Below are 7,409 nucleotides of genomic sequence, written 5' to 3'. Positions count from 1 at the left end.
TAAAAAGCTATAATAAGTTAATTGATAAAAGTCATTACCATTACCATTTTATGACATTGCAATGTAATAAGTAAGTGATAGTAATAACTGTAATAATAGTAATGATAAGTAATACATTATTTAATAAGTAATAATAATAGTAATAATAATAGTTGTTACCCGTAGTAAATAATTGGAGCGTAATACGTATAAATACAATCAAGATTAGTGGTAAACTAGTAGGTTACATTTATGTATAGAAGTAATGGTAATGGTAGTAGTATATTAGGAGGTTAACAATATGAAAGTAGGATAACAGCAATGGTTACAACAGCAATGGTTTATATAAATAAATTTTGGTGTTAATAATAAGGATAATAAGATTATCAATGATAATATTAATGATAATACCACTAATAATAATCTTAATAACACTAATAATATTATTAACAATACCAATAATGATATTAATAACATTAGTACCAGTAATAATCTTAATAACACTAATAATATTATCAATAATACCAATAATGATATTAATACCATTAGTACCAGTAATAATAGTAATAACAATAATAATGATAATAATAATGATAATAATAATAATAATAATAATAATAATAATAATAATAATAATAATAATAATAATAATAATAATAATAGTAATCTTAGTACATAAGTAAAGTGGTAAATAAAACTAGTACCTCAAATATCAATAATAATAATAATAACAACAATAATAATAATAATAATAATAATAATAATAGTAGTAATCATAATATTGATAATAATAGCAATAAAAATATTAGTACAAATAAACTACTACTAATAAGAATGAGTAATAATGCATATCTTGTTGATAACACTTACAATGAAAATACTTGCAATAATGTTAATAATAGTTTTAATAATCATATTAGTGAAGATGATAATATTAATAATAATAATAATATTAATAATAATAATAATAATGATAATAATAATAACAATGATACTAAATAATTTAGGATGACTGTTTGGTAGTTCTTAGTTGCACTACTATTAGTTATTACTGCTTTAATATTAATGGCCTGTAGCTGTGTAGCGGTCGTGGATGTTTTAACAATGGTTATTGTTTTAAGTTGTACTAGCAGTTATAGTTTTTAATTATAAATGTAGAAAGAAGTAGTAGTAGTAGTAGTAGTAGTGGGAGTGGAGGTTATAGTAGACATAGTAATAGTAGTAGTGGTAGTAGTAGTAGTAGTAGGAGTAGGAGTGGAGGTTATAGTAGACATAGTAATAGTAGTAGTGGTAGTGGAACAAGGTTTTTTTTGTTGCTACTGGCAGTGTTGGTGTAAGTGGTGGTCAGAGAGTACTTATTGATATTGTAGTTGTTGTGGTAGTTGTGGCTGAAGTAGTAGCAGCAGTCGAAGTGGTAGCAGCCGTAGGTTGATTGTAGTCTAGTCGGAGGAGGCGATTTCCAGGTACGTGTCCAGCATCACGGGGTACTTCTCCAGGAAAGCCACCAAGGTTTGTTCGTCGACAATTGTGTGCCGTACTGTGGAATTTTTGAGTTTTATGGTGATCTTTCCATCCTTTGTATGGCACTGTTGGAATTTTTGTCTGTGGACTTTCCTCACTGCTAGCACCTTTTTCAGGATGTTGTATCTTTTTGGGGTCAAGCTCTCGTTGATGTAGAGATTCGGTTTTAGGTTTATGCAGGCCCCCACAAGGTCATATTTCAGGGACCTGTTCACCAATTTGACGATGATGGGCCTGTTTCTGTTTTGTTGAACGGGCCCGAGCCTGTGTGCCACACTTATGTCTTCTTCTTTGACATTTATTTTCAGCTGGTCTTTGAAGGTGGACACCACGAAACTTTTGGCGTTTTCAGGTGCCGTTTCTGGGGGAAGTGCGGGACCACTAACAACCACTGTGTCGTTTCGCTCAAATTGTTCGATGCTGTCAATATGTGTTTCAAAGCTGTGTAGTTTGTGTTTCAGGTCATTCACTTCAGTTTCCAGGTTGGAGATTACTGTGTCTTTCTTTATCATTTCTTCTTTTATTATTTCTAATTCTGTTTTGAATTGCTTGAGGAAGGTGATAGCTGAGTGTTGTCAAAGAATAGTGGATAGTTGTTTGGAAAATTGTGTCGAGTAGATAGGTGGAAAAACTGTGTTTTTGAGGCGTTGAAGGACACCAGGTTCCTCTTGCCCCAATCGGAAATAATAGTAAGGTCTGAGGCTAAGCGTTCTGTTGCCTCCAGCCTTGAATCGTTAAGTTCCTGTATGGTGGGTCTTCTATTAAAAGAAGTTGAGTAATGCAGAGTGGAGTCATCGGCGTAAGAATGGATAGGACAGTTCGTTATGGAAAGAGGATCATCAATGAACAACATAAAGAGAGTGGGAGATAGGACAGAACCCTGTGGGACACCACTGTTAATAGGATTAGGGGAAGAACAGTGACCGTCTACCACAGCAGAAATAGAACGGTCAGAAAGGAAACTGGAGATAAAGGTACAGAGAGAAGGATAAAAACCGTAGGAGGGTAGTTTGGAAAGCAAATATTTTTGCCAGACCCTATCAAAGCTTTTGATATGTCCAGCGCAATAGCAAAGGTTTCACCGAAACGGCTAAGAGAGGATGACCACGAGTCAGTTAGGAAGGCAAGGAGATCACCAGTAGAACGCCCCTTGCGGAACCCATACTGGCGATCAGATAGAAGGTCAGAAGTGGAAAGGTGCTTTTGAATCTTCCGGTTAAGGATTGATTCAAAAGCTTTAGATAGACAAGAAAGTAAAGCTATAGGACGGTAGTTTGAGGGATTGGAACGGTCACCCTTCTTAGGCACAGGCTGTATGAAGGCATACTTCCAGCAGGAAGGAAAGATAGATGTTGACAGGCAGAGGCGAAAGAGTTTGACCAGGTATATATATATATATATATATATATATATATATATATATATATATATATATATATATATATATATATATATATATATATATATATATATATATATATATATATATATATATATATATATATATATATTATTGTTGGGAGTCCAAAATACGCGAGTAGGGGAAGATGTATTTGGTGTCGTGGATAAATGCGGTGTGCCAGCTCACGTCACTCAGATAAGCGAGGATTAACACGTCAAGGGAACTGATATGTCTATGGGACCACTGACACTACGTAGTTCGGATCATACGGTGTGTGGGTTCCGAAAATCTCTCTCTCTCTCTCTCTCTCTCTCTCTCTCTCTCTCTCTGTATATATCTATATATATATATATATATATATATATATATATATATATATATATATATATATATATATATATATATATATATATATATATTTTATGTATCGTAATCAATCAATCAATCAATCAATGAGTAGGGGTATTTTTTTTTTTTTTTTTTTTACAGCAAAGGAGACAGCTCAAGGGCACAAAAAAGTAAACATTAATAAAAAAAAAAAAAGCCCGCTACTCGCTGCTCCTAAAAAGAATCCAAAGATATACGCCGGTGGAAGCGTCACCTCGCCCAACCTACATTGCCAAGTCAGGGGGTCCCTCTGGACAAGTCCCCATACAGGACCCTTTCTCATCCAGCGTACTTCCTGGCAGGATCCATCAACTTGCTCAAGTCACGAACTGTGTGAGCGTTCCCTTGGCCTCCACTCAGGATCGTTCTACATAGAACCGATGAGCAGGGTCAGCTTCTGGATAGCGTGCCACATCCCCGAACAGCCTGAGTTTGCATTGACGGCTTATGCGGCTATTATATGTCGAATCAGTCCCACGTAGTAGTCGCTGGTTTGTCATAGTCACTCCAGAAGATATCACAGATTCTGCGTAGACTAAACTTGATACACTTATTACCAAAGGCATCAATTCGCCTCTCTTAGTCCCAATTTAGTGACCATGTCTCACAGCCATAGAGTACGACAAAGAGCACAAGAGACTTGTAGTTCGGGATCTTAGTCTTTCTACACAGTTATAGGCAATACCATATACTCAAGCTGAGAGAGTACATAACACCATGTGCTAAGGCTTAGCTAACTAAGGTTTAGTGGTTCTTTGCCTTTTCAGAGGCGCCGAACCCTTACGAAAACCTCCGCACACTCAAATATTAAAATAATAATAATAATAATAATAATAATAATAATAATAATAATAATAATAATAATAATAATAATAATAACAATAATAATAATAACAATAATAATAATGCTGAAAATGATAATAATAATAATAATAATAATAATAATAATAATAATAATAATAATAATAATAATAATAATAATTATACAAAAATGTAAGTAAAACTTTAAAATTCTGGAGTAAATTTGGATAATAAGAATAAATTCCATTTTATTGAACACAAAAAATGAAAAAAAAAATCTTCAAATTTCAAGAGTGTATTTGGATAAAAATCTGAATGAATAACATTATAGTTAATAAAAATGAAAGAAAGATTGCTTATAAAATTAAAAAAATATTTGGATAATAAAATCTGGATCTTAATGCGGTTTTTGTTCTTGTTTTTGGAAGACGATCTGGGAAATGCGTGCCTTTGTTTTGGCAAGGGCCACCCTCATATCACTTTTGCATGCAAGTCTGCTCCTTTTCTTTGTTTTGAAGTCCAACAGTTTCGAAAATGCATGCTCACAGAGATACATTGTAGCGAACGGCGTGAGGATCGCAAGGACACTAGCGATGACAGGATACTCTTCCATTTGGCAGCACCAAAATGTCGAGTGTTGTCGTGCCGAAAAGCAGTTGCTGAGTGTGGCTCTGCTGAAGTTCGATGAGATCGTTGACATCTGCCTTTGCAACATCAAAAGTAAATGGCTGGCTCACCCATGCTGGATAGTGAGCTTTTTCAGGGAAATATCCATCGAATTATTTTCCCAGCTCATCTAAGTGCGTGGTAATCGTTTGCTTCAGTTCCCAAAGTCAGAATAATCTTCATTTCCGCTCACGCACTCGTCCAGTATCAGAAAGTTTCCTAAGTTGTCCTTCCTTGTTCGCCGCCTCCACAACAGTAAAAATGTTCAGCTCTACTTCAGCTACGATGATATTCACTCACCCGCACTGCATCTGGCAATTGAGATGATAGTGTGCGTCGAAGACGTTAGCCATATACGCCAAAGCTAGGATGAACTTTGATTCTTCGAAATGAGTTGCATAGCGATGCTGGTGCTCTCGCAGAAACAGGGCTAATTCTACACGCAAGGCAAAAACAAACCTCTATACCTTCCTTCGTGATAACCACCAAATGTTAGAGTGGTAGAGAAGGACTTCGAATTCAGAGGCAATTTCGTTGCACAGCTCTTTGATGATGCGATGATTCAGAACACTGCTTCGCATGTAATTCACAGTATCAATGACAGTCCTGGAGGCAAAGTTTTTGATGCCAACGCTTGTTAGTGCAGGACACAGTGGGTGACGACGATGTGTGGTGCATCGGCCTTCACCAGCACTCCGAAACCGAATTTGCGCCCCAGCATGGCTGAAGCCCCGTCCGAGCAAACTGCAGACACCACGTTCCATGAAAGACTATTTCTTTTGAAGAAGTCGTCCACAAGTTTATTCACGTCAGCTGCCTTCGTCGTTGTTGTGTGAGGCCTGCAGAATAGAAACTCTTCCTTGATATCATCTATCTTGATATAACACACAAATACAATGAGTTGGCTCGAATTAGAAACGTCGGTGGTCTCATCGAGTTGAAGGCTGAATTTTGTCTGACTCGTGACTAAATCTTCGACTACCTGGGCGAGCATGTTATCGCTCATGTCGATTCTGCTGCTGATGACGTCATTTTAGAGTGGAACGAGAGACAACGTGTTTTCACCAGCTTTTCCAAGCATGATGTTGGCCATTTTCAATACAGCCGGTTTGATGAATGTTTCGCCAACGGTGTGTGGTTTTCCCTGCTTTGCTATTAAATACACAACTTCATAAAAGGCACTGAGGATCGGTTTGTCAACTGGAATGAAGTTGCAAGTGGGCAAAAAAGCGGTTATATTCAATTTGATTTCATCCAGCGTTGCGTCCTTGTACTGTCCCTTGCCGTGCAGTTTTATCAAGTGTTCCCGCAGTTTCGCTGGAACAAAGCTGGAATGGGACAACTTCACATTGCATAGCATGCATTAATGATGCTGAATTATATCATTCTCCGTGGAACATGTGAAGTCGTACCACACGTAATCCTCCGAACATTTCTTTTTACTTGACATGCTGATCCTGGGTAATGCGGAGACACTGCTGCATGCGATTCACCCAGCCTGTCAAAGATGGAGTGAATGAGAGAGTGGTCCTGGCCTCCCTCCCTCATAATCAAAGCAAACTGTGTTTTGTGTTTCGGAGGGCTTCCGCCGAACCCCTGAGACTGGCTCACTGAACCACTGGGTCCGTCGAACCCAGGTTAAGAACCACATTGGCTCAGCAGCTAAGCCAATCCGCCGTAAGACTTCGTGGCGGGACCCGCCGTTGTAATGAACTACGCTACGAAGGTATCGGATTGTTAATTCTAGGTGTTTTGTGTTATGATTATTTGTGTTAATTTTTTTTCTCTCTCTCTCTCTCTCTCTCTCTCTCTCTCTCTCTCTCTCTCTCTCTCTCTCTCTCTCTCTCTCTCTCTCTCTCTCTGTGTGAGTGGTCTCAGTTGTACCCAAAGATCGGTCACTGAGCTATGTAGCTCATTCCGTAGGGGAACGGCTGTCTGTCTCGAGAGAGACCCGCAGCAGACCAAGAGGTGAATTACACACACACACACACACACACACACACCGCGTGTGTGTGTGTGTGTGTGTGTGTGTGTGTGTGTGTGTAATTCACCTCTTGGTCTGCTGCGGGTCTCTCTCGAGACAGACAGCCGTTCCGTCCCGTACCTACTCCCTGCTAGGTGAACAGGGGCTACACGTGAAAGAAGATAAACCCAACTGTGTGTGTGTGTGTCGTAATCGGATTATGAACTCAGGGAAGTGACATATAAATATCAATATAACAAGTACAATCCATCAAAAGTTGCTGTATTAAATAAATGCAAGAAAAGGGGGTGGGCGGATGTGTATTGCAACGAATCATCCTAAGAGTCGACGGGTCACACCCCGCCATCGATGACGTCTGCACTGCGGTACGTGTTGTGTTTGTGGTCGAAGGTCAGCCTCGCTCCTTGCCTGCAGGAGGGAAAACATTAATAATAGTAATAATATAAGTAGTAATAGTATCATAGTTGTAGTATTTATACTAGTAGTAGCGGCATATATTTTCGTTGTTGGTGTTGTTGGTATTGTTATTATTTTCTTATTAATATTGACGTATGTGACGCGGCGAAGCCACCGACCACTTTTTAAAAGTGCATTCAGCCACGGAGCAAGGGGTATGGGAAGCCCTTCCTATGGGGAATCATCCTGAAAACAGAGAAGACGCAAGGGGGA

At 38.2% G+C, this 7,409-nt stretch overlaps 1 long non-coding RNA gene across 1 annotated transcript; it reads left to right on the top strand.

Annotated features, from left to right (window-relative positions):
- The first annotated feature begins 675 nt into the window (after positions 1-675).
- On the top strand, positions 676-6,616 carry LOC126984242 (uncharacterized). Its single transcript, XR_007736514.1, has 2 exons — positions 676-3,364; positions 3,481-6,616. It is a non-coding gene; the product is annotated as an uncharacterized LOC126984242 (long non-coding RNA).
- The last annotated feature ends 793 nt before the right edge of the window (positions 6,617-7,409 follow it).

This window comes from Eriocheir sinensis, chromosome 5 (genome assembly GCF_024679095.1).
Source record: "Eriocheir sinensis breed Jianghai 21 chromosome 5, ASM2467909v1, whole genome shotgun sequence".
NCBI classification, from domain to species: Eukaryota; Metazoa; Arthropoda; class Malacostraca; order Decapoda; family Varunidae; genus Eriocheir; species Eriocheir sinensis.
This window is presented reverse-complemented; position numbering and strand designations above follow the sequence as displayed.